The sequence below is a fragment of the Oncorhynchus mykiss genome, chromosome 23 (assembly GCF_013265735.2).
Source record: "Oncorhynchus mykiss isolate Arlee chromosome 23, USDA_OmykA_1.1, whole genome shotgun sequence".
Taxonomy (NCBI): Eukaryota; Metazoa; Chordata; class Actinopteri; order Salmoniformes; family Salmonidae; genus Oncorhynchus; species Oncorhynchus mykiss.
In genome coordinates this window covers 12,179,615-12,205,946 of record NC_048587.1, presented here as the reverse complement: position 1 = coordinate 12,205,946, position 26,332 = coordinate 12,179,615, and the positions used below count along the sequence as shown (strand labels likewise).

Genomic DNA, 26,332 nt, shown 5'->3' with positions numbered 1-26,332 from the left:
TTTGCAGAAGTAGTTCATTGTAGGAGAGACAATTCATTTAGCATTTTGTTCTAGTTTTTAAAACTCTAGTTATGAATTGATGATGTGTGTGAAATCTTTGGATTTTTTTTTATCTGGGCCAGTTTGCTGAACCATTCTTTATTCATTGCTGTGTTCTTAGGGAAAAGTGAGTGAGCCCACTCCCTTGGCTGAGAAGCAACCCCACACATGAATGGGCGGCAGGGTAGCCTAGTGGTTAGAGCGTTGGACTAGTAATGGAATGGTTGCAAGTTCAAATCCTTGAGCTGACAAGGTACAAATCTGTCCTTCTGCCGCTGAACAGGCACTGTTCCTAGGCCGTCATTGAAAATAATAATTTGTTCTTAACTGACTTGCCTAGTTAAATAAAGATACAAAAATAAGAAAGACATAAAAGAAAGTACAGTTCTGAACTTGAATGAACCATATGCTGTGTATTAAATTTTACTTGGATGGACACACAACACTATTTTCTCAAGCAGTAAGTAGGTACCTGATTAAAAAACATTCCAAGCTGAGCTCCAACCACGTCTCATGTCATCTGTTGTGTATCTCAATCCCAAATGACTGGAAAAGAGCACTATTTAAATGACTGTGTGTGTGTGGGGCAGTGGAGGCTGCTGAGGAGAGGACTGCTCATAATAATGTCTGGAACGGAGCAAATGGTATGGCACTGAACACATGGAAGCCATGTGTTTGATGTATTTTTGATACCATTCCACCTATTCCACTCCAGCCATTACCATGAGCTCCTCCTCCCCAATTAAGATGCCAATTAAGTAGGGGGTTGGTAGGTGTGGAGTGTGTTGGGTAACATGGTGCTGGGTGGGTGGATAGGTGTGTGTGTGTGTGTGTGTGTGTGTGTGTGTGTGTGTGTGTGTGTGTGTGTGTTTAATAGTATGGATAGGTAGAAAGGGAGCGTCAATTGACAGTGGGTTTCTGAGTAAATGCACTGTTTGCTATCATCTTGTGTAGGCTACGTGTCTGGCAAGTAGTTGTGTCCATGTGAGTCACAGAATAAACATTTATTTATTAGTCTGATGTGTGTCTGAATGCTCCTACCTACATCATACTCTGCCCCTATGTTGAACATTTTGTACTCACTCATATCCAGTTGACATGCCACCACCTTGTGGCTACCAAGAGCATTGCAAGGAAAATGCAATAGTCACCATAGTCACAAACCTGAGTTTGGAGTGTTGCGTAGTCTTGTAATTTGGTGAGAGTCTTAAAGATTAAGGAAAGTAAACTGGTGTGCTCTCTTTAAAAACTAAAAGCATTTGTTTGTGAAGTTAATCCACCTATAATGTCTCCACTTGTTCCCTCTCATCTGTACAACCCAGTACTAATCTCAGTTTTGGCCCTAAAGTGCTCAGCTCTTAAAGTGGGGGTTGTGCACTCAATAAACTTTTTCAAAATATGGATTTCAAAATATGATCATTATCATGTTTCCAATCATAAAGGCCTGAGTATGTTTAATTTGTAGTGGGCAATATCTGCCCATGTTACTGTCTGCACTTTTTACTATGCTTAGTTCTTGTGGATTTCAAATCACATGACACAGTGTTTCGGGGGATCATTTTGGCCAAGGCGAGCAGTATTGCTTATCTTGATCACATAATGAGTAGTAATTTGGGATGCAAGGTGATTTGTAATTTGCAGTCCGAATGCAATATAGTAAATCTCAAACATGCAAATTGTGTAATGTGGTTGCTGTCCACCAGGAAGAGCTGTGCAGCAGAATGGCCACTGTGCTGCCATCCTGCTAGAAGATAACGAATCATTAATTTTATGACAATGGTTAAGATGGATTTTCATTGTGTTCCATGGTGTTATTCGCCCCCTAGTGGAGCTTTCTGGTACTTAGACTGTAAGGAAAACAGAAAGAGACACGCAGAGAAGGAAACAGGAAGAGACGCCGAGAAGCAGCTAAAAACAACGCTACAGTCTTTTGTCACGCTTCAAAATATTTGTTTGTAAGTTCGATTCAAGCATTTAGCTAGTGATGATAATCTTGTTATTGTTATAATTACATATCAATGCTCGTTGCATTTACTCACACAAATTGCATTGCAGCTGTATTACCTTGCTCGTTCATCATGCAAACAAATTGTAAAATATACAATACTGTAGTTTTGTTACTGTTTCTAGTGAAATATGCTTTGTTATTCTACAGAGATGGTTGTATATTATCAAAGTAATGAAAGCAGTTAGCCAATTTCTATATGAGTAACAATTAGCTATATGGTTTGGCGTCATGCCAGATGCATGATACATTGGCACGTGCTTTGTATTTTCATGCAACTTCAACTTGAAATGTATAATGTACAGCAACAATATGTCAATTTGAATTGAATACTAAAGTATATTCTTTTCTGTATTTTACAGTTTCACAACATAAACGTTTTCAATATATCCAGTCAAGAAAAGTCACACCTTGGGAGTTTTATTGAAGACTTAGTTGTTAGCTATCTGTCTAGTTTTGCATGGGAACGCAATTCAAGGGGAGAATAGCCACACCATAGCTGAGAACATGATTTTTTATGTAACGGTTTCTCCTTTCTCCTTTTGGTTTGGGAGAGAATGAGTCCCATCTGGTCCGTCAAGTCTACACCAATAGAAAGGACTTAATAGTCAGGATGGAAATAAACTTTTCATAAACCCTTAAAACATTGAAAAAACTTCCAAAACAACTATATTATTTTGCGTGGGTTGTATTAGCAACATCAATGACTACACACACATATAATAATATCATAATGAGTTCTGGTTCCTCCAGAAATGTCCTGTACCTCAGGCCTAAAAAGAGTCCAGCCCGGTAAAGGAGTTCAGTGAACTCAAGTGACTTTTGTCACGCAATGTTTGTCGTTCATTCAAGTGTAGCGTAAACCCAGTATTAATCATACAATCAATATAACAATTATTTTACCACAGAACTTTAAAGCGTATCAACTCTTACTAAGTCCTCAACTACAACTAACGACATAAATCATCACCGTATACATCACATCAAAACAAATGAAATACGGTATACAAAAAGGTGGTAGTCAGTCGGTCAGTCAGACAATCCAATCCAAGGCCACGAAGAACGGAGAGGTGTAGTCCACAGACGCAAAGAGTGGATCCGATCCTGGGTAAACTCTATTAGGCCACAAAACACACGTTTAACGGCAACAAAACAAACGGAATAGAGAAGCTTCGGAACTGAGGGTTGAACACATCCTCATTCACGTCTCCATCACAACCAGATGACATGATTGAGTAGAATACAGGAAAGGAAAATACAACACTGTTCCAGATGCCTTATCCAGAGCTCCTGCTTGTGATAACGGTGGCCCTCATCTTACATGTGCTACTGTCCTGTCAAGCAGGCGAGACTCAAAACGGACTTTCCCATCTCTGATGAGGCCATATGGAAAGCCCAACAGGATGATCCAGAAGTACAGGCTTTGTACCAGACTATCCTGGAAGATGGAGAAAAGAAGGTCAATCCTACCACAAAGCTGACCATCATTGAAGACAAAGTCTACCGAGTTGTACAACTACCTCACAGAACACTCTACCAAATGTACATACAGTGCCTTGCGAAAGTATTCGGCCCCCTTGAACTTTGCGACCTTTTGCCACATTTCAGGCTTCAAACATAAAGATATAAAACTGTATTTTTTTGTGAAGAATCAACAACAAGTGGGACACAATCATGAAGTGGAACGACATTTATTGGATATTTCAAACTTTTTTAACAAATCAAAAACTGAAAAATTGGGCGTGCAAAATTATTCAGCCCCCTTAAGTTAATACTTTGTAGCGCCACCTTTTGCTGCGATTACAACTGTAAGTCGCTTGGGGTATGTCTCTATCAGTTTTGCACATCGAGAGACTGGCATTTTTTCCCATTCCTCCTTGCAAAACAGCTCGAGCTCAGTGAGGTTGGATGGAGAGCATTTGTGAACAGCAGTTTTCAGTTCTTTCCACAGATTCTCGATTGAATTCAGGTCTGGACTTTGACTTGGCCATTCTAACACCTAGATATGTTTATTTTTGAACCATTCCATTGTAGATTTTGCTTTATGTTTTGGATCATTGTCTTGTTGGAAGACAAATCTCCGTCCCAGTCTCAGGTCTTTTGCAGACTCCATCAGGTTTTCTTCCAGAATGGTCCTGTATTTGGCTCCATCCATCTTCCCATCAATTTTAACCATCTTCCCTGTCCCTGCTGAAGAAAAGCAGGCCCAAACCATGATGCTGCCACCACCATGTTTGACAGTGGGGATGGTGTGTTCAGCTGTGTTGCTTTTACGCCAAACATAACGTCTTGCATTGTTGCCAAAAAGTTCAATTTTGGTTTCATCTGACCAGAGCACCTTCTTCCACATGTTTGGTGTGTCTCCCAGGTGGCTTGTGGCAAACTTTAAACTACACTTTTTATGGATATTTTTAAGAAATGGCTTTCTTCTTGCCACTCTTCCATAAAGGCCAGATTTCTGCAATATTCGACTGATTGTTGTCCTATGGACAGAGTCTCCCACCTCAGCTGTAGATCTCTGCAGTTCATCCAGAGTGATCATGGGCCTCTTGGCTGCATCTCTGATCAGTCTTCTTGTATGAGCTGAAAGTTTAGAGGGACGGCCAGGTCTTGGTAGATTTGCAGTGGTCTGATACTCCTTCCATTTCAATATTATCGCTTGCACAGTGCTCCTTGGGATGTTTAAAGCTTGGGAAATCTTTTTGTATCCAAATCCGGCTTTAAACTTCTTCACAACAGTATCTCGGACCTGCCTGGTGTGTTCCTTGTTCTTCATGATGCTCTCTGCGCTTTTGACGGACCTCTGAGACTATCACAGTCCAGGTGCATTTATACGGAGACTTGATTACACACAGGTGGATTGTATTTATCATCATTAGTCATTTAGGTCAACATTGGATCATTCAGAGATCCTCACTGAACTTCTGGAGAGAGTTTGCTGCACTGAAAGTAAAGGGGCTGAATAATTTTGCACGCCCAATTTTTCAGTTTTTGATTTGTTAAAAAAGTTTGAAATATCCAATAAATGTCGTTCCACTTCATGATTGTGTCCCACTTGTTGTTGATTCTTCACAAAAAAATACAGTTTTATATCTTTATGTTTGAAGCCTGAAATGTGGCAAAAGGTCGCAAAGTTCAAGGGGGCCGAATACTTTCGCAAGGCACTGTACCTGAAACTCTACGCCTTCAACTGCTTCAACATTTCCATTGAAGACCCATTAGCTGGTCATTTGGGCAGGTTCAAAACCTACAAGCGGTTCATCGTTCTCATCCTTACTCGAAAGCTGAACAATTCTTCTCGGCCAAGCTCGCTCCTAAATGGCAAGGACCATATAGGATTGTGGAGCAGATGGGCCCTTTGAACTACCGAGTGGTGAAAGAGGACACAGGTGAAGATATGCGCGTTGTCCATGTCTCACGCCTTAAGGCCTGTTACCCCTCGGCTGAGGAATAGGAGGCGATTGAGCGCCGCAAGGTCCTGGATATCTCTGAAGAGGAAAGTGAGGAGACTTTTCTCGGATTCCCAGACCCAGAAGTCTCACACCTTAAGGCCTGTGACCCCTCAGCTGAGGAGCGTGAGCTCCAAAAAGTCATGAATATTTTTGTAGAGGAAAGTGATGAGGAGACCTTTCTCGGTGTCCCCGACCAAGATGTGCCTTCCAGGGCAATGGTCGGCTTTTTCCATGGGAGGAGGTGTGTGACGGCCCTAACTTTTTCTGAACCGTCTCAGTGCTTCTCCTTCCAATAGGACGCTTTCCCTTTAATTCCCAATTAAATAACCAGCATCAGCTGCGCAAAAGTGGGGTTGTGATGGAGACGTGAATGAGGATGTGTTCAACCCTCAGGTCCGAAGCTTCTCTATTCCATTTGTTTTGTTGCCGTTAAACGTGTGTTTTGTAGCTTAATAGAGTTTACCCAGGATCTGATCCACTCTTTTGCGTCCGTGGACTACACCTCTCCGTTCTTCGTGGCCTTTCTCCGACTGACTACAACCTTTTTGTATACTGTAATTAATTTGTTTTGATGTGATTTATACTGTGTTGATTTGTGTAGTTAGGTGTAGAGGAGGACTTAGTTAGAGTTGATAGGCTTTATATTGCTTGTATGATTAATACTGGGTTTACGCTACACGGAATGAACGGACAAACATTGCGTGACAAAAGTCACTTGATTTCACTGAACTCCTTTACCGGGCTGGACTCTTTTTAGGCCCGAGGTACAGGACATTTCTGGAGGAACCAGAACTCATTGTGTTATATTATTATATGTGTGTGTAATCATTGATGTTGCTAATACAACCCACGCAAAATAATAATAATATTGTTGTTTTGTAAGTTCTTTCCAATGTTTTAAGGGTTTATTTCCATCCTGACTTTTACATACGTCCTTTGTATTGGTGTAGACTTGACGGACCAGATGGGACTCATTCCCTCCCAAACCAAAAGGAGAAACCAATGTTTTCTCTGGTAGGCACAACCTACCTGGCACCCCTATAAATAATAACCTCAAGTCAAAACCGTTACAGTAGGGAAAGGGAAGTTTGGCGAGGTGCTGCTGGCCAAGGCGAAGGCCATCGAGGAGGGCGAGGAGGATACAGTGGTGCTGGTGAAGAGCCTGCAGAGACGAGCAGCTGCAGTTAGTCTTCAGCCGCCAGGCCAACATTTTCTCCAAGCTGAGCCATGGCAACGTGGTGCGACTGCTGGGGTTGTGTAGGGAGGCCAAGCCCCACTATATGATTCTGGAGTACTATGAGCTGGTAAACACACACACACAAAGACACACACACGTGCACACAAAGACACACACACACATAGATACAGCACAGACGCATGCACACACATGCAGACACATCCACAAGTGAGAATGAGCGCACACACACACAGGTATTGGGGAGTAACGGATTACATGTAATCTGTTACATTACCAGCACAAATATTGTAATCAGATTACCAATACTTAAAAAAAAAAAAAAGATAATTACTTCTAGGATTACTTTCAAATTTAGAAGGGATGTTTGCAGAAAAAAAATGTCCATGAAACAATTGCTTGTTTTCTTAATGACCTTTTATATTGACGTCAATCATTAACTGAAAAAGTACTACTTGATCTTTCTGCCTGAGCAACATACACGGTCACAAAAGAAAATGGTATGGCGTGCCAACGCAATGCATTTTTTGGATGGTGCTTCAAATAACAATTTGTGTTCAAAGAAGAAAAGGGCAGGAATGTAACAGTTCAATGCAAACTATGTTTGCCCACTGTAAAGCTGCTGTCAACATCCAGAGACTTGACTTCGAACCTGAAGAAACACTTGGAGGTAAGGATGAAAATTGGCAGGTGTGGCGCATTAGCTTGCTAGTCTCTAGAGGCAGACAGGATGTCTTCACAATGTTACCAATGTTCCAGCATAGGTCAGAAAGTACTAGCTAACTAGTTAGTCAGATTTCTAGCTAGCCTGTTTAGTTTGCTAATTTGCCAACTCTCCTACACTATGGGGTATGCTGCTCACTTAAAGTTGCTCTGTCGGTTGCTAGCTATTGTAGTTAGAAAGATAACAAATTAGCACAATAGCATACTTGCTATGCTAACAATTGAGCTAATTAAGTCTATTTGAACTAAGATCAAATCAGTTGTAGATAGTTTTATTTTTTTATTTTTTTTATTTCACCTTTATTTAACCAGGTAGGCTAGTTGAGAACAAGTTCTCATTTGCAACTGCGACCTGGCCAAGATAAGGCATAGCAGTGTGAACAGACAACACAGAGTTACACATGGAGTAAACAATTAACAAGTCAATAACACAGTAGAAAAAAGGGGAGTCTATATATACATTGTGTGCAAAAGGCATGAGAAGGTAGGCAAATAATTACAATTATGCAGATTAACACTGGAGTGATAAATGATCAGATGGTTATGTAAAGGTAGAGATAGAGATATTGGTGTGCAAAAGAGCAGAAAAATAAATAAATAAAAACAGTATGGGGATGAGGTAGGTGAAAATGGGTGGGCTATTTACCAATAGACTATGTACAGCTGCAGCGATCGGTTAGCTGCTCAGATAGCAGATGTTTGAAGTTGGTGAGGGAGATAAAAGTCTCCAACTTCAGCGATTTTTGCAATTCGTTCCAATCACAGGCAGCAGAGAACTGGAATGAAAGGCGGCCAAATGAGGTGTTGGCTTTAGGGATGATCAGTGAGATACACCTGCTGGAGCGCGTGCTACGGATGGGTGTTGCCATCGTAACCAGTGAACTGAGATAAGGCGGAGCTTTACCTAGCATGGACTTGTAGATGACCTGGAGCCAGTGGGTCTGGCGACGAATATGTAGCGAGGGCCAGCCGACTAGAGCATACAAGTCGCAGTGGTGGGTGGTATAAGGTGCTTTAGTGACAAAACGGATGGCACTGTGATAAACTGCATCCAGTTTGCTGAGTAGAGTGTTGGAAGCAATTTTGTAGATGACATCGCCGAAGTCGAGGATCGGTAGGATAGTCAGTTTTACTAGGGTAAGTTTGGCGGCGTGAGTGAAGGAGACTTTGTTGCGGAATAGAAAGCCGACTCTTGATTTGATTTTCGATTGGAGATGTTTGATATGGGTCTGGAAGGAGAGTTTAGAGTCTAGCCAGACACCTAGGTACTTATAGATGTCCACATATTCAAGGTCGGAACCATCCAGGGTGGTGATGCTGGTCAGGCGTGCGGGTGCAGGCAGCGAACGGTTGAAAAGCATGCATTTGGTTTTACTAGCGTTTAAGAGCAGTTGGAGGCCACGGAAGGAGTGCTGTATGGCATTGAAGCTCGTTTGGAGGTTAGATAGCACAGTGTCCAAGGACGGGCCGGAAGTATATAGAATGGTGTCGTCTGCGTAGAGGTGGATCAGGGAATCGCCCGCAGCATGAGAAACATCATTGATATATACAGAGAAAAGAGTCGGCCCGAGAATTGAACCCTGTGGCACCCCCATAGAGACTGCCAGAGGACCGGACAGCATGCCCTCCGATTTGACACACTGAACTCTGTCTGCAAAGTAATTGGTGAACCAGGCAAGGCAGTCATCCGAAAAACCGAGGCTACTGAGTCTGCCGATAAGAATACGGTGATTGACAGAGTCGAAAGCCTTGGCAAGGTCTATGAAGACGGCTGCACAGTACTGTCTTTTATCGATGGCGGTTATGATATCGTTTAGTACCTTGAGCGTGGCTGAGGTACACCCGTGACCGGCTCGGAAACCAGATTGCACAGCGGAGAAGGTACGGCGGGATTCAAGATGGTCAGTGATCTGTTTGTTGACTTGGCTTTCGAAGACCTTAGATAGGCAGGGCAGGATGGATATTGGTCTGTAACAGTTTGGGTCCAGGGTGTCGCCCCCTTTGAAGAGGGGGATGACTGCGGCAGCTTTCCAATCCTTGGGGATCTCAGACGATATGAAAGAGAGGTTGAACAGGCTGGTAATAGGGGTTGCGACAATGGCGGCGGATAGTTTCAGGAATAGAGGGTCCAGATTGTCAAGCCCAGCTGATTTGTACGGGTCCAGGTTTTGCAGCTCTTTCAGAACATCTGCTATCTGGATTTGGGTAAAGGAGAACCTGGAGAGGCTTGGGCGAGTAGCTGCGGGGGGGGGGAGCTGTTGGACGAGGTTGGAGTAGCCAGGCGGAAGGCATGGCCAGCCGTTGAGAAATGCTTGTTGAAGTTTTCGATAATCATGGATTTATCGGTGGTGACCGTGGTACCTAGCCTCAGTGCAGTGGGCAGCTGGGAGGAGGTGCTCTTGTTCTCCATGGACTTCACAGTGTCCCAGAACTTTTTGGAGTTGGAGCTACAGGATGCAAACTTCTGCCTGAAGAAGTTGGCTTTAGCTTTCCTGACTGACTGTGTGTATTGGTTCCTGACTTCCCTGAACAGTTGCATATCGCGGGGACTGTTCGATGTTAGTGCAGTCCGCCACAGGATGTTTTTGTGCTGGTCGAGGGCAGTCAGGTCTGGAGTGAACCAGGGGCTATATCTGTTCTTAGTTCTGCATTTTTTGAACGGAGCATGCTTATCTAAAATGGTGCGGAAGTTACTTTTAAAGAAAGACCAGGCATCCTCAACTGACGGGATGAGGTCAATGTCCTTCCAGGATACCCGGGCCAGGTCGATTAGAAAGGCCTGCTCACAGAAGTGTTTTAGGGAGCGTTTGACAGTGATGAGGGGTGGTCGTTTGACTGCGGCTCCATAGCGGATACAGGCAATGAGGCAGTGATCGCTGAGATCCTGGTTGAAGACAGCGGAGGTGTATTTGGAGGGCCAGTTGGTCAGGATGACGTCAATGAGGGTGCCCTTGTTTACAGAGTTAGGGTTGTACCTGGTGGGTTCCTTGATGATTTGAGTGAGATTGAGGGCATCTAGCTTAGATTGTAGGACTGCCGGGGTGTTAAGCATATCCCAGTTTAGGTCACCTAACAGAACAAACTCTGAAGCTAGATGGGGGGCGATCAATTCACAAATGGTGTCCAGGGCACAGCTGGGAGCTGAGGGGGGTCGGTAGCAGGCGGCAACAGTGAGAGACTTATTTCTGGAGAGAGTAATTTTCAAAATTAGTAGTTCGAACTGTTTGGGTATGGACCTGGAAAGTATGACATTACTTTGCAGGCTATCTCTGCAGTAGACTGCAACTCCTCCTCCTTTGGCAGTTCTATCTTGACGGAAGATGTTATAGTTGGGTATGGAAATCTTAGAATTTTTGGTGGCCTTCCTGAGCCAGGATTCAGACACGGCAAGGACATCAGGGTTAGCAGAGTGTGCTAGAGCAGTGAGTAAGACAAACTTAGGGAGGAGGCTTCTGATGTTGACATGCATGAAACCAAGGCTTTTTCGATCACAGAAGTCAACAAATGAGGGTGCCTGGGGACATGCAGGGCCTGGGTTTACCTCCACATCACCCGCGGAACAGAGAAGGAGTAGTATGAGGGTGCGGCTGAAGGCTATCAAAACTGGTCGCCTAGGGCGTTGGGGACAGAGAATAAGAGGAGCAGGTTTCTGGGCATGGTAGAATATATTCAGGGCATAATGCGCAAACAGGGGTATGGTGGGGTGCGGGTACAGCGGAGGTAAGCCCAGGCACTGGGTGATGATGAGAGAGGTTGTATCTCTGGACATGCTCGTTGTAATGGGTGAGGTCACCGCATGTGTGGGGGGTGGGACAAAGGAGGTAACAGGGGTATAAAGAGTGGAACTAGGGGCTCCATTGTAAACTAAAACAATGATAACTAACCTGCACAACAGTATACAAGGCATATTGACATTTGAGAAAGACATACAGCGAGGCATACAGTAATCACAGGTGTTGAATTGGGAGAGCTAGCTAAAACAGTAGGTGAGACAACAGCTAATCATCTAGCACAACAACAGCAGGTAGAATGGCGATTGATTAGGCAGAGAGGGTCGGATTAACTACACACAGAGCCTAAGTGCGGCTGGGGCCGACAGATAAAACATAAACAAGCAGAATGGATTACCGTGATTAATGGACAGTCCAGCATGCATCAGCTATGTAGCCAAGTGATCAGTGTCCAAGGGGCAGCGGTGGATGGGGCAGGGAAGCTGGACTGGCGAGTGTTATCCAGGTTAGAAAACTAACAATGACCAAATAGCTTGTAGCCAGTTAGCTGGTTAGCTTCTGGAGGTTCTTGAGTGTGTTCTAAAAATGTAAAGATAATAGCGGTTCCGTATCACATTGGGTGAGGCAGGTTACCGGAAGGTATAAACAAATTAAAAATCGAAAAGGGATAGAAAGTAAATATGGGTTCAGTGAGTGTTTGGGACGCGGCGATTCAGACGGTTAGCAGGCCTGTGCTAACAAGCTAACAGTTAGTAGACGGTGCTAAACACGGTAGCAGTTAGCGGACCGGGCTAAACAAGCTAGCAGTTAGCAGGCCGAATTTGCAAGCAAGGAGATAGCAAGGGCTAGAGAGTTAGCCTTTGGGGACGTCGCGATGGGGGTATCTGTTTATTCCTCTTCATGCAGTGACATCGATGGACCGGTCGTGGGTCTGGATATTGTAGCCCAGGAGCTCAAAATGTTCCGTTTGCGATGGGAATCCGGGGATGAAAAATAAAATAAAATAATAAATAGGTCCGTTATGCTCTGGTTAGAGTCGCGTTGTTCGAACTGGCGAGAGCTTTCCGAGCTAAGGGTTAGCTGATGACCGGTTAGCTGAAGACCGCTAGCAATGTTTTGCTGAAGCTGGTAGTTCGTTGGCTAGCTTCAGTTGAGGGGTTCCAAGGTCTGAAGTAAATATAAATACTTTAGGAAAAATAGCTACGTTGGGTGAGGCGGGTTGCCTCACTGGACTAAATAGCCTAGTTGGCTATCTAAATCAAAAGTAAAAAAATTACGTTTTGAACGCTCTATAACTCAACATAACAAGATGCTCACTGTCAGGGTTGTCAGGGTTGTTGCTAACTATGGTTTCAGATTAACATGCTACCCAAATCAAAGCCACACTGCAGTTTTCTTGCTGTTCAATAGATTTTGCAACCCAAATAATGGCCTGTATTATTCAATCATAACTAAAATATATATATTTTTTATATTTGAGTATTTCTAGACAAACAATATAAATCACCATAGACATCCTTGCATCCATAGCCTTATCCATGTGTGAGTGGTTCCATGTCCCAACCCCAGCCATGTGTTCATCAGACAGTGGCAGGCTATAGAAAGTGAAACATATGTTTCAAAAGGAGGGCAAAAGTTGGGTAAAGCTACAATCCTTAATTGAAACAATAACAAGGTGCTCACGCCAATGTTATAATACTTACATTATACTGTAGTGTCATAGTTAAGTAATTACTATTTTTTTCAGAGGATGCAATGCAATCAATGGAAGACCTTGAGCAGGAAAAGGCAGCCAGATGACATGATTGAGTGCAGAGATGCACAGCTATCTACAGATGGCCAAAAAGGGACATCTTGTACACCATTGAAACAAGCAAAACTACAACCAGGAGGTCCACACACCTCACAAAGCCGGGTTAATCACCTGGTATTTGACATCATCATAGAGGACTTGCAACCCTTTTCACTAGTAGAGGTGCCTTCATTCCACAAGCTAGTAGTTAGTAGAAGAGGAAACAGTGGTGGGAGAAAGGTCATGTGTCGAAAGACTAATGCAACGAATTGAAGGGAATTTGAGTCCATGAAATATGCTCTCTCCACCAGAGCATAAAGTCAGTCTGCACCACAACAGACATATGGTCTGTCCATAACAGAAGCTTCTTCGGCATGACATGCCACTGGATCGAGGAGGGCACCTTGTTGAGGAAGTCAGCTGCTTTGGCTTGTGTGAGACAGAGGACGTCATACCTACGATGTGATTGCTGCCAAGTTTGATAAGGCGATCAGTGAAAATGAAGAGGAACAAGATGAGACGGATGATGGAGTGAGGTTTGATGTGGGTGTGATTCTTGAACATTGTGTGGCACACACCCTCAACCTCCTGGACAAAGCTACATCCCAAGGTCCATCACGAAAATTGTACAGAAGTGCAATGTCAATGCACACAAGTCCACATTAGCTTCAGAGGCAATAGAGGACATTGCAAGCATGAAAGTAACTGTTCCATGTGTGACAAGATAGAGCCATCTCCAAACTCATAGCCCTCACAGATGACCAGCTGGGGCAAATTTGTGAAGACCCGGGTGTGAGCAGCAAACTACATCCTCGTGAAATTGCTTTTCTCAAGGAGTACAGTACAGTTCTACAGCCACTCACATTCTCTATTGATCTTCTTTAGGGAGAGAAGTGTTTTCTTGGCTTTCTTATCCCAACAATCCTAAGCTTGAAGTCTATGCTCTCAGAGAAAATACCTATTGCGACATTCACTGCACATATCATCACTGCGGTCATTGAGGCTGTAGACTGCCGGTTTGCACCCATGAAGCAAAAATGACATCTGCTACCGTGTCAAAGTTTAGACTGTGTTGGCTCTGATAGAAAACCATCCCAACTGCGAAGTACGGGGGTGGCAGCATCATGTTCTGCTGCTTTGCTGCAAGATGGACTGGTGCACTTCACAAAATAGATGGCATCATGAGGAGGTAAATGATGTGGATATATTGAAACAACATCTCAAGACATCAATCAGAAAGTTAAAGCTTTGTCGCAAATGGATCTTCCAAATGGACAATGACCCCAAGCATACTCCCAAAGTTGTGGCAAAATGGTTTAAGGACAACTATGTCAAGGTTTTGGGGTGGCCATCACAAAGCCCTGACCTCAATCCTATAGAAAATTTGTGGGCAGAACTGAAAAGTCGTGTGCGAGCAAGGAGGCCTAAAAAACCTGACTCAGTTACACCAGCTCTGTCAGGAGGAAAGGGCCAAAATTCACCCAACTTATTTTTTAAATTTTAATTGTATTTATTTCACCTTTATTTAACCAGGTAGGCTAGTTGAGAACAAGTTCTCATTTGCAACTGCGACCTGGCCAAGATAAAGCAAAGCAGTGTTACACATGGAGTAAACAATAAACAAATCAATGACACAGTGGAAAAAAGAAAGTCTATATACAGTGTGTGCAAAAGGCATGAGGAGGTAGGCAATAAATAGGCCATAGGAGCGAATAGTTACAATTTAACAGATTAACACTGGAGTGATAAATGAGCAGATGATGATGTGCAAGTAGAGATACTGTTGGCTGGGGTTGGAGTAGCCAGGAGGAAGGCATGGCCAGCCGTTGAGAAATGCTTATTGAAATTGTATTATTTATCAGTGGTGACCGTGTTACCTAGCCTCAGTGCAGTGGGCAGCTGGGAGGAGGTGCTCTTGTTCTCCATGGAAATTACAGTGTCACAAAACTTTTTGGAGTTAGAGCTACAGGATGCGAATTTCTGCTTGAATACGCTAGCCTTTGCTTTCCTGACTGACTGCGTGTATTGGTTCCTGACTTCCCTGAACAGTTGTATATCGTGGGAAGTATTCGATGCTATTGCAGTCCGCCAAAGGATATTGAGGGCATCTAGCTTAGATTGTAGGACTGCTGGGGTGTTAAGCATATCCCAGTTTAGGTCACCTAACAGAACGAACTCTGAAGCTAGATGGGGGGGCGATCAATTCACAAATGGTGTCCAGGGCACAGCTGGGAGCGGAGGGGGATCGATAGCAGGCGGCAACAGTGAGAGACCTATTTCTGGAGAGGTTAATTTTTTAAATTAGAAGTTCAAACTGTTTGGGTATAGACCTGGAAAGTATGACATAACTTTGCAGGCTATCTCTGCAGTAGATTGCAACTCCTCCCCCTTTGGCAGTTCTATCTTGACAGAAAATGTTGTAGCTGGGTATGGAAATCTCAGAATTGTTGGTGGCCTTCCTAAGCCAGGATTCAGACACGGCAAGGACATCAGGGTTGGCGGAGTGTGCTAAAGCAGTGAGTAAAACAAACTTAGGGAGGAGGCTTCTGATGTTGATATGCATGAAACCGGGGCTTTTTCCATCACAGAAGTCAACAAATGAGGGTGCCTAGGGACATGCAGGGCCTGGGTTTACCTCCACGTCACCCGAGGAACAGAGGAGGAGTAGGATGAGGGTACGGCTAAAGGCTATCAAAACTGGTCGCCTAGAGCGTTGTGGACAAAGAGTAAAAGGAGCAGATTTCTGGGCGTGGTAGAATGGATTCAGGGCATAATGTGCAGATGGGTATGGGGTGGGTAAGCCCAGGCACTGAGGAGGTAAGCCCAGGCACTGAGTGATGATAAGAGAGGTTGTGTCTCTGGATAAGCTGGTTATAATGGGTGAGGTCACCGCATGTGTGGGAGGTGGGACAAAGGAGGTATCAGAGGTATAATGAGTGGAACTAGGGGCTCCGCAGTAAACTAAAACAATGATAACTAACCTAAACAACAGTATACAAGGCATATTGACCTATGAGAGAGACATACAGAGAGGCATAAAGTAATCACAGGTGTTGATTTTGGCGAGCTAACTCAGACAACAACGGGTGAGACAACAACAGCTAATCAGCTAAAACAACAACAGGTAAAATGGCGATGACTGGGCAGAGAGGGTCGGTTAACTACACACAGAGCCTGAGTTCGCGGCAGGGGCCGACAGATATTTTTTAAATTTTTTTTTACAAATAAATAAACAGAATGGAGTACCGTTATTAATGGACAGTCCAGCGGGCGTCAGCTATGTAGCCAAGTGATCATAGGTTCCAGGGGGCAGCAATAGAAGGAACAGGGGAGCCACGGAGTAGTCGCTACCACGCTTTGACGCGGGCGACGCGGCGTTTAAAGTTAGTAGAAGTGTCTGCTCCAACGGAGGCCGGTTGAAGGCACAGCGGATGGAGTATTCGTCGGTAGACCTGGTGTCGACTAAGGATCCAAGCCCGATGGTAAAAGATGTGTTGTAGTAACTTAGTTTTCTATCCGGGAGATGCGCCTGGCTCATGGCTAACTGGTGCTAGTTTCGGGGCAGGGGCGTTAGCCACTATAGCCACTCGTTAGCAGCGGTGATCCGGTGCCAAGGTCCAGAGTTTACAGCAAGGATCCGGTGGAGTAGTGTGTTCTAGCCGTGTTTGGGTGGAGTCCGGGTGAACAACTGAGTAGGCCGGGAGGTGGGTCTCAGGGATAGCTTCGGTACTGGGTAACTCGGTGGGTGCTAGCTAGCTGTGAAAATCAGGAGAATGGTCCAGGGATTACGGCAGGAATCCGGCGTTGTAGTGGAGATACAGTCCGTTACTGGTAGGTTGGCGAGTATTATCCAAGCTAAAAAAAGGGCTGGTACCTATGCGAAGGTAAAGGCCACTAGCAGCGGCTAAATAGCTTGTAGCTAATTAGCTGGTTAGCTTCTGATGGCTAGGAGGTTCTTGCTATGAGGTTTAAAAATAATAGCGGTTCCGTATCACATTGTGTAAGGCAGGTTACCGGAAGGTATAATTGAACTAAAATGGAGAAGAGATTGAAAATAAAATTGAAATACAAATAAAAAAATAAGAAAAAATACAAAAGTACACGAGAGGACGAACAAAACACGTCTGCACTGCTACGCCATCTTGGATTATTGTGGAAAGCTTGTGGAAGGCTACCCGAAACGTTTGACCCAAGTTAAATATTTTAAAGGCAATGTTACCAAATACTAATTGAGTGTATGTAAACTTCTGACCCACTGGGAATGTGAAATAAATCACTCTCTCTACAATTATTCTGACATTTCACATTCTTAAAATAAAGTGGTGATCCTAACTGACCTAAAACAGGGACATTTTACTAGGATTAAATGTCAGGAATTGTGCAAAACTGAATTTAAATGATATAATCCAAAAGTAACTGAAAGTAATCAGATTACATTACTGAGTTTAGGTAATCCAAAAGTTACGTTACTAATTACAATTTTACAGGGAACTAGTAACAGTAATGGCTTACATTGAAAAAAATTACCTGCCCAACCCTGTACATGCACAACACACACACTACATGATAGATGCTGAACAATTACATACCCATATAACAGACTCTCATTCATATAGACCAGCAGTGTCAAACATACACGGATCCGCGAGGGGTTTGAATTGTTTCAATATACTTTAAAATGACTAAAACCAAATTGGCACTATGTAGAAATTATTCTTGACTGTGTCCAGCTCACTAATAATCCCTGAAATGAAAGGTAGAAAGTCAGGGAGCATCCAGAATTCCCAAAATGATAGGACTGTTTTTTGTACCCTCTAGTGCCAAGGCTGCGAGGGCTGCTGCCCAAGTGGCTGACTGTCCACCAACATGCTGTACTGTACTGTATTGTATACAACACATCCCAAAAGCCCCTAATATTTTGTGGGACTTCAATCATTTCAAACTGGAAATGTCACTACCTGGGTATGAACAATATATTAAATCTGAAAATAGAAATATGTTACGGAAATGTTAAAAATGCATATACTGCTAGAGCCGAGCCAAACCATCCCTGTCTAACTCTGATCACAACATTCTCGAGCTCATTCCCACCTACCGTACAGATCGAGCAGTAAACCCCTTGTGAAATCTGTGAATGTGTGGACTGAGGACAGAATAGAATCACTTCAAGGATGTTTTTTGTGTACAGGATATTTTTTATGAGTTAGACATGCACAAATCAATACAAATTCTTTGTACCCCCAAAAAAGCAACAAAGGCATATCCAAACATCAAACCGTACATCACAAAGGAGGTAAAGGACTGTATCAACTGCAAGAGACAAGCATTCAAAAATAAGGACCCACAACAACTGAAATGTGTGCAAAAGGAGCTCAGCCAAAAGCTCAGGGAGACAAGGAAACAACACATGGAATCAATTAAAAAAGAGTTCTTTACAATGAACTCCAAAATACTGTTGGGGTCGATGACAACAATCACCAACATGAACTCCAAAAAACTGTTGGAGTCGATGACAACAATCACCAACATGAACCCTGCAAAAATCATTGCACACACCAGATGAGCAGACCAAGACCAATTAATGAATTGTTTTTTATTTCATTTAAAATTTGATGTACATGACTTCTCTGTTGAGTGTGATAATGTGATTGATTCCATTGTTATTGATGACTGTGCTCATAGAAAGTATATTTTCTGGGTGATTTCAATATTGACTGGCTTTCATCAAGCTGCCCACTCAAGAAAAAGCTTCAATCTGTAACCAGTGCCTGCAACCTGGTTCAGGTTATCAGTCAACCTACCAGGGTAATTCTACATCCAGATCTATCAGATGTAGTGATCACAATATAGTAGCCATATCTAGGAAAACCAACGTTCCAGAGGCTGGGTTTAATATAGTGTATAAGAGGTCATACAATAAGTTTTGTAGTGATTCCTATGTTGTTGATGTAAAGAATATTTGTTGGTCCGTGGTGTGTAATGAGGGGCAAATAAACGTTGCTTATCCCAGTTACTAATAAACATGCACCCTAAGGCTAGGCGTCCCACTAGCAGTACAACTTCCAGGGACACTGGAGGGCATGCAATTCAAATAAATAATCATAAAGATTATGGATACTTAAAATTTAGGAACATACAAGTGTCTTATATTGGTTAAAAGCTTAAATTCTTGTTAATCTAACTGCACTGTCCGATTTACAATAGGCTTTACAGCGAAAGCATGCCATGTGATAGTTTGAGGACGGCGCCCCACATCAAAATATTTTTTTCCACCAGCACAGGTTTCATAAATTCACAAATAGCGATTAAATATTCACTTTTTGAAAATCTTCATTTGATTTGTCATCCAAAGGGTCCCAGCTACAACATGTAGTGTCATTTTGTTATATAAAATCCATCTTTTTATCCCAAAAAGTCTATTTAGTTGCCACCATCGATTTGAGGAATCCACTCGTTCAACATGCAGAGAAAGGAATCCAAAAAGCTACTTGCTAAAACAAGTCAAAATACATTTCTATTTCATCCTTGGGTACCCTAAAATGTAATTCAACTATAATATTTCGTACAGAAAGAAGTATGTTCAACAGGAAAACGATATTAGCAGGTGCGTGTCCTCTTCGTCGCGTGCGCACAGACTGATTTCCAAGTCTGTATCCCAGTACTAAAACTCATAATTCTTCCTCGTTTGGGAAGAAACAGGCCTGAAACCTTGAACAAACCTTGGACATCCAGTGGAAGCCATAGGAATTGCATACTGGGAGCTAGATTAAATTTTTTCCGTATACGTTCTAATGGAAGAGCATTGGCTCTCAAAGAAACAAAAAATTATGGTTGGTTTTCTTTGGATTTTCTCTTACCATATCTATTGTTTTATTGTCTCCTACATTATTGCAACATTTCTACAAACTTCTGAGTGTTTTCTTTCCAATGGTACCAATTATATGCATATCCTGGCTTCAGGGCCTGAGCAAGTTTAGGCCCTGAAGCCAGGCAGCTACTTTGGGCATGTCAATCAGGCGGAAATGGAGAAAAATAGACCCTAGCCTGAAGAAGATTTATTAAGAAAATGACTGTAAAAACTGTTAAATCCCAGTGGATTGATAAGGAATTTAAAAATTGTATGGTTGGGATGAGGCAAAAGGAATGGCAAATAAGTCTGGCTGCACAAACGATTGGCAAATGCACTGTACATTGAGAGATCATGTGACTAAACTGAATAAAAAGAAGAAACTATACTATGAAACAAAGATACATGACATGACATAAAGAATGATAGTAAAAAGCTTCGGAGCACCTTCAATGAAATTTGGGGAAAAAAGGCAAACTCAGCTCCATCATTCATTGAATCAGATGGCTCATTCATCACAAAACCGACTGATATTGCCAACTACTTCAAAGATGAGCAAACTTAGGCATGACATGCCAGCAAAAAACACTGACACTACACATCCAAGTATATCTGGCAAAAATATGAAAGACCAACATTTTAATTTTGAATTCCGTAAAGTGAGTGTGGAAGAGGTGAAAAAATGATTGTTGTCTATCAACAATGACAAGCCACCGGGATCTGACAACTTGGATGGAAAATGACAGGATAATAGCGGACAATATTTATTCTAAAAACATGCAGAGGAACTGACTCCGGCCTGGTGCCATATCTTTCAGTGGTCTGTAGACTCCCATCCTCTCCCATCCATTTGGAAAAAGGCCATTATCACTCCAGTCCCGAAAAAGCCTTGTCCAAAAGAAAAATGACTTTAGACCTGTTTCCCTGACCCCCATCGTAATGAAGTGTTTTGAAAAGACCATGGTGTGGGAGCTCCGTTCAGATGTGAACCCTGTGTTCGATTTTGTGTTTGATTTTGCCTATAAGAAAAATTGTGGGACTCATCATGCAATCAACATCTGGAAAACCCCAAGGCCTAAGCTAGACTGTTAGTTATTGATTTCAGTTCAGCATTTAAGACAATACTGCCACATGTCCTACTCAGCCAGTTAAAGCAGATGCGTGTTAACTCCTATACCATAAGGTGTTACCACTCATTCCTGACTATCCATACTCAACAGGTTAGAGTTAACAGGAGATGGTGTTTGTCCCCAAATCTGTCGGCGACCACGCACCTATGGTTGTCCACAATGCTGAAAATAATGCTCCTGTTATACTATGCGGCCATAGAGTATCTTGAGATACGGCATCACAGTGTAGTTTGACAATTTATCAGTCCAACTGAAATCCCAAATTACCTGCCTGATACAAACTGCCATGAAGGTTATGGGTGTGAGGCTACATCCCTCCCTGCAGACTATTTTTGAACAGACAAGCACAGATTTTTTTGTAGATCAGATAAAACCAGATCCTTCCCATGTCCTTTACTCTGAGTATCACCTCAGATGCTATAGGGTCCCTCCTCCCTTCAGGCAGACACTATAGGGACCCCCCTTCCCTCAGGCAGACACTGTCTCTCCTCGCCTCAGGCAGACGCTATAGGATACCTCCTCCCCTCAGACATACGCTATAGGGTCCCCACATGTAAGCTGAACAGGTGTAAGCCTTCCCATGTCCTTCAAATACCTAAACGACAATAAGTAAAGCTGAGCTGTTAGTACGCGACTGACAGAATAAGGGAATAAGCAAAGTATTACTTATGTGGCTATATGAGAACTGTATGATGATAATGGTAACGTGCAATGTATGTATTATGTTGAGTGTCTAATGTAGTGTCTATTTTGTGTACAGTAGTGCTGTGTGTCTGACAATTTTCCCCTAGGGACATTAAAGTTCATCCTTTCCTATCCTCCTTATAGTATGTGAAATTTCTAAAATGTTAAATGCCACGATGTCAAACTAATTTGGCCTTTTCATCTAGTATGAGAATCATCTTTCCAGACCCATGTGCGTTTGACAACAGCCAATAATCAGATAAGGTGATGAGCTGTACCAAAATGAACGGATGGCTGGTAGCAAAGCAATTGTGCATTAGATTACACAATCTCAGTATGGATGAGCCTAGTATGTTGATATTTTACATAAGTAAACTATAGTTAATTCTGTTTCTACTATACAGTACATTCTAAATAGTATGTAGTACAATTAGTGCACAGCATGCAGTTTTAGTAAGTAGTAAGCAAGACAGATTTCGGACACGGCCACTCTCCTATTCTTGGGGTAACTTCAAGCTATTCTCGAGTGTCAATCGCAGGACTGTGATTAATCATTTTTATGGTTCTGTTAGGAGAATAACTTGTATTTGCTTGACATTGTATTGAGATAGACTGTACTGTAGGTCACCTTGACAAAGTGTCTGCTAAGTGGCACATACAGTATCATCATTTTATTTGATCAAGCTGAGGGCAGGCTGTCTGCCCAATAATTCTTATGAATTCCCTACCAGAACCAGTTTTACTCTATTCTTATTATGATTTGACTTATTGCTCTATAAGAATGGAGTGAATGAGTCAAATCACATTGACCTGTACATTCTGTCTCCCAAGTCTAACCTCCCCTGTCTCTCTGCTCCACTCTTTTCTCCCCAGGTCTGCAAGCAGGCAAGATTAAGCTGCCCATGCCCGATGGCTGCCCCTGAAGTCTACAAGCGCATGTGCCACTGCTGGGCACCCAGTCTCAAAGAGCGCCCCTCCTCCAGTGAGTTCGTCAATGCCCTGGGGGAGCTGTCCTCGGACAGTTAAGCTTGAGAGGAGGACAACTGACCCCACCCCACCTCCATCTCTGCCCCCCTCCCAAATGAACACAGAAATGCTGGATTTTTCTGAGTCACAGATTTCAGGGACGAGGTGCGTGGCAAGGAGTTATTATTTCTAAGGACGTGTGGATAAGAAGAAGATAATACTTTTTTATACCCTTGCGTGTGTGTAGATGGTTTCATGTGAGGAGTGCCAGGAGTTTACCTTTGCCTTAATTGCAGCATGGAAGGCATGCCCGCTGACGCTGTCCCTCTTTGCTCATGTGGTTTCACTGTGCCCATGCCTGGCATGGGTCTCTCAGGGTGTGTCCTAGAGACGCTCTCCCTCTACTCTATGACCCTGCAGCACAGGAACCATAGGAACTACAGTGCCTCTCCTTGCCTACCAGGACCTCAATCTACCAACCCTTAAATCCCCCCAACTAATCCAGGAGGAGAATTTAAACTACTTTTGTCCAGCAGGGGGCACATTGTGTATGTGCTGCACTGGACTCACCACCTGAATGCTGTATGTGCAGTACCGTGAAAATGTATTTGCCCCCTTTCTAATTTTCTCTACTTTTGCATATATATTTATTTATTAAATACAAATTTGTATTTTTACTACTTTTTCTCCCCAATTTCGTGATATCCAATTGGAAGTTAGTCTTCTCCCATCGATGCAACACTGACTCGGGAGAGGTGAAGGTCGAGAGCCATGCGTCCTCCGAAACACGACCCTGCCAAGCGACACTGCTTCTTGACACACTGCTCGCTTAACACGGAAGCCAGCCGTACCAAACATCGTCCAGCTGGCAACCGTGGTCAGCTTGCAGGTGCTTGGCCTGCCACAAGGAGTTGCTAGAGTGCAATGGGACAAGGAAATCCCGGCGGACCAAACCCTCCCCTAATGCAGACAACACTAGGCCAATTGTGCGCCACCTCATGGGTCTCCTATTCACGGCCGGCTGTGACACAGCCTGGGATCGAACCCGGGTCTGTAGTGATTCCTCAAGTGCCTTAGACAGCTGCGCCACTCGGGAGGCCCTACTTTTGCATATTTTTGATACTGAATGTTAACAGATTTTCAACCAAAACCAAATATTAGACAATGGGAATCTGAGTGAACAGATAACACAACAATGACATACAGTACTTATTTCATTTATTTCATACAGAAAGTTATGCAACACACAATGCCCCTGTGTGAAAAAAAGTAATTTCCCCCTTACACTCAATAACTGATTCTGCCACCTTTAGCTGCAATGACTCCAAACAAACTGTTCATGTAGTTGTTTATCAGTCTTTCACGTCGCTGTGGAGGAATGTTGGCCCTCTCTCCCATGCAGAACTCAGCGACATTTGTGGGTTTTCAAGCAGGAACTGCTTGTTTCAATTCCTGCCACAACATCTCAATTGCAATTAGGTCTGGACTTTGACTAAGCCATTCCAAAATGTCAAATTTGTTGCTTTTTAGCCATTTTCATGTAGACTTGATTTTGTATTTTGGATCATTGTCTTCCTGAATGTCCCAGCTGCGCTTCAGCTTCAGCTCACATACGTATGGCCTGTCATTCTTCTGTAGAATTCTCTGATACAGAGCATAATTCATGGTTCTTTCTATTAAGACTAGTCGTCCAGGTCCTGAGGGAGCAAAGCATCCCCAAATGTTTGTTTTTTATGAAGGCTATGTGCTTACACTTAGGCCTGTTTTTGAATCCGCTTCAGCTAATGGCCACAGTAACCATGATGTATACAAGCTGCTACCAATAAAGTTTCATGTGTTTTTAAACAAGGTGTTTCGTCTTTCTAATTTCTGTGTTACATAGAACTCACTCTGATTGGCCCCATACACACTCAAGTTGTGAAACTGATGTGCAACACGTTTTACATGTACACTCTTAGAAGAAAAGGTGCAATCTAGAACTTAAAATGTTTTTTTGGGTGTCCCCATAGGAGAACCCTTTGAACCCCAAAAGGGTTCTTCTACCTGAAACCAAAAAGGGTATGTAGACTGGAGAGATTGGAGATACTGAAGAGCCAGCAGTGTAAGGAACTTTGTAGAAGTTAAAGAAAGATTGTTTGACAACTGCCCCTCTGAGGCTTTAGGGACGTGTCATTGTAGGCCTGTACTCTGTGGGTCTATAAGAGCTGTGTTGTCTCAGATGTGTGTTTACATGAATGGACGGTCACACAGGACCGAGGCTGGAGGCAACAGGATCTTGGTCTGACACAGAACTTTTCACAGAACTTCACAGCCCCATGATGTTGCTACCTCTTCCTAGAAGGACAGAGCTTGAAAAAACAGGTAATGAGAGCCTAAGCAGTGTATAGTCCAGGCTGTCAATGTACAGTACCAGTCAAAAGTTTGGACACACCTACTCATTCAAGGTTTTTCTTTATTTTTACTATTTTCTACATTGTAGAATAATAGTGAAGACATCAAAACTATGAAATAACATATATGGAATCATGTAACCAAATGAGTGTTAAACAAATCAAAATATATCTTATATTTGAGATTCTTCAAAGTAGCCACCCTTTGCCTTGATGACAGCTATGAACACTCTTGGTTTTCTGTCAACCAGCTTTATGAGGTTGTCACCTGGAATGCATTTCAATTAACAGGTGTGCCTTGGTAAACATTCATTTGTGGAATTTATTTCCTTATTATGTTTGAGCCAATCATTGTGACAAGGTAGGGGTGGTATACAGAAGATAGCCCTATTTGGTAAAAGACCAAGTCCATATTATGGCAAGAACAGCTCAAATAAACAAAGAGAAATGATAGTCCATCATTACTTTATGACATAAAGGTCAGTCAATCCGGAACATTTCAAGAACTTCTAGTTTCTTCAAATGGAGTCGCAAAACCCATCAAGCGCTATGATGAAACTGGCTCTCATGAGGACCGCAACAGGAAAGGAAGGCCCAGTTACCTCTGCTGCAGGGGAAACGTTCATTAGAGTTAACTGCACCTTACATTGCAGCTCAAATAAATGCTTCACATAGTTCAAGTAACAGACACATCTCAACATCAACTGTTCAGAGGAGACCGCGTGAATCAGGCCTTCATGGTCGAATTGCTGCAACAAAAAAAACTACTAAAGGACACCAATAATAAGAGACTTACTTGGCCCAAGAAACACGAGCAATGGACATTAGACTGCTGGAAATCTGTCCTTGGTCTGACGAGTCCAAATTAGAGATTTTTGGTTCCAACCGCTGTGTCTTTGTGAGACGCAGAGTAGGTGATCGGATGATCTCCACATGTGTGGTTCCCACCGTGAAGCATGGAGGAGGTGTGATGGTGTGGGGGTGATTTGCTTGTGCCACTGTCTGTGATTTATTTAGAATTCAAGGCACACTTAACCAGCATGGCTAACAAAGCGTTCTGCAGCGATATGCCATTCTATCTGGTTTGCGCTTAATGGGACTATCATTTTTTTTTTTCAACAGGACAATGACCCAACACACCTCCGGGCTGTGTAAGGGCTATTTGACCAAGAAGGAGAGTGATGGAGTGCTGCATCAGATGTCCTGGCCACCACAATGACATGACCTCAACCTAATTGAGATGGTTTGCGATGAGTTAGACTGCAGAGTGAAGGAAAAGCAGCCAACAAGTGCTCAGCATTGTGGGAACTCCTTCAAGACTGTTGTAAAAGCATTCCTCATGAAGCTGGTTGAGAGAATGCCAAGAGTGTGCAAAGCT

The 26,332-nt window shown here is 43.0% G+C and overlaps 1 long non-coding RNA gene across 1 annotated transcript; it reads left to right on the top strand.

The window, feature by feature from the left end:
* Positions 1 to 284: 284 nt before the first annotated feature.
* Positions 285 to 24,409, top strand: LOC110502229. Its single transcript, XR_002470304.2, has 3 exons — positions 285 to 1,994; positions 6,570 to 6,800; positions 22,472 to 24,409. It is a non-coding gene; the product is annotated as an uncharacterized LOC110502229 (long non-coding RNA).
* Positions 24,410 to 26,332: the final 1,923 nt, after the last annotated feature.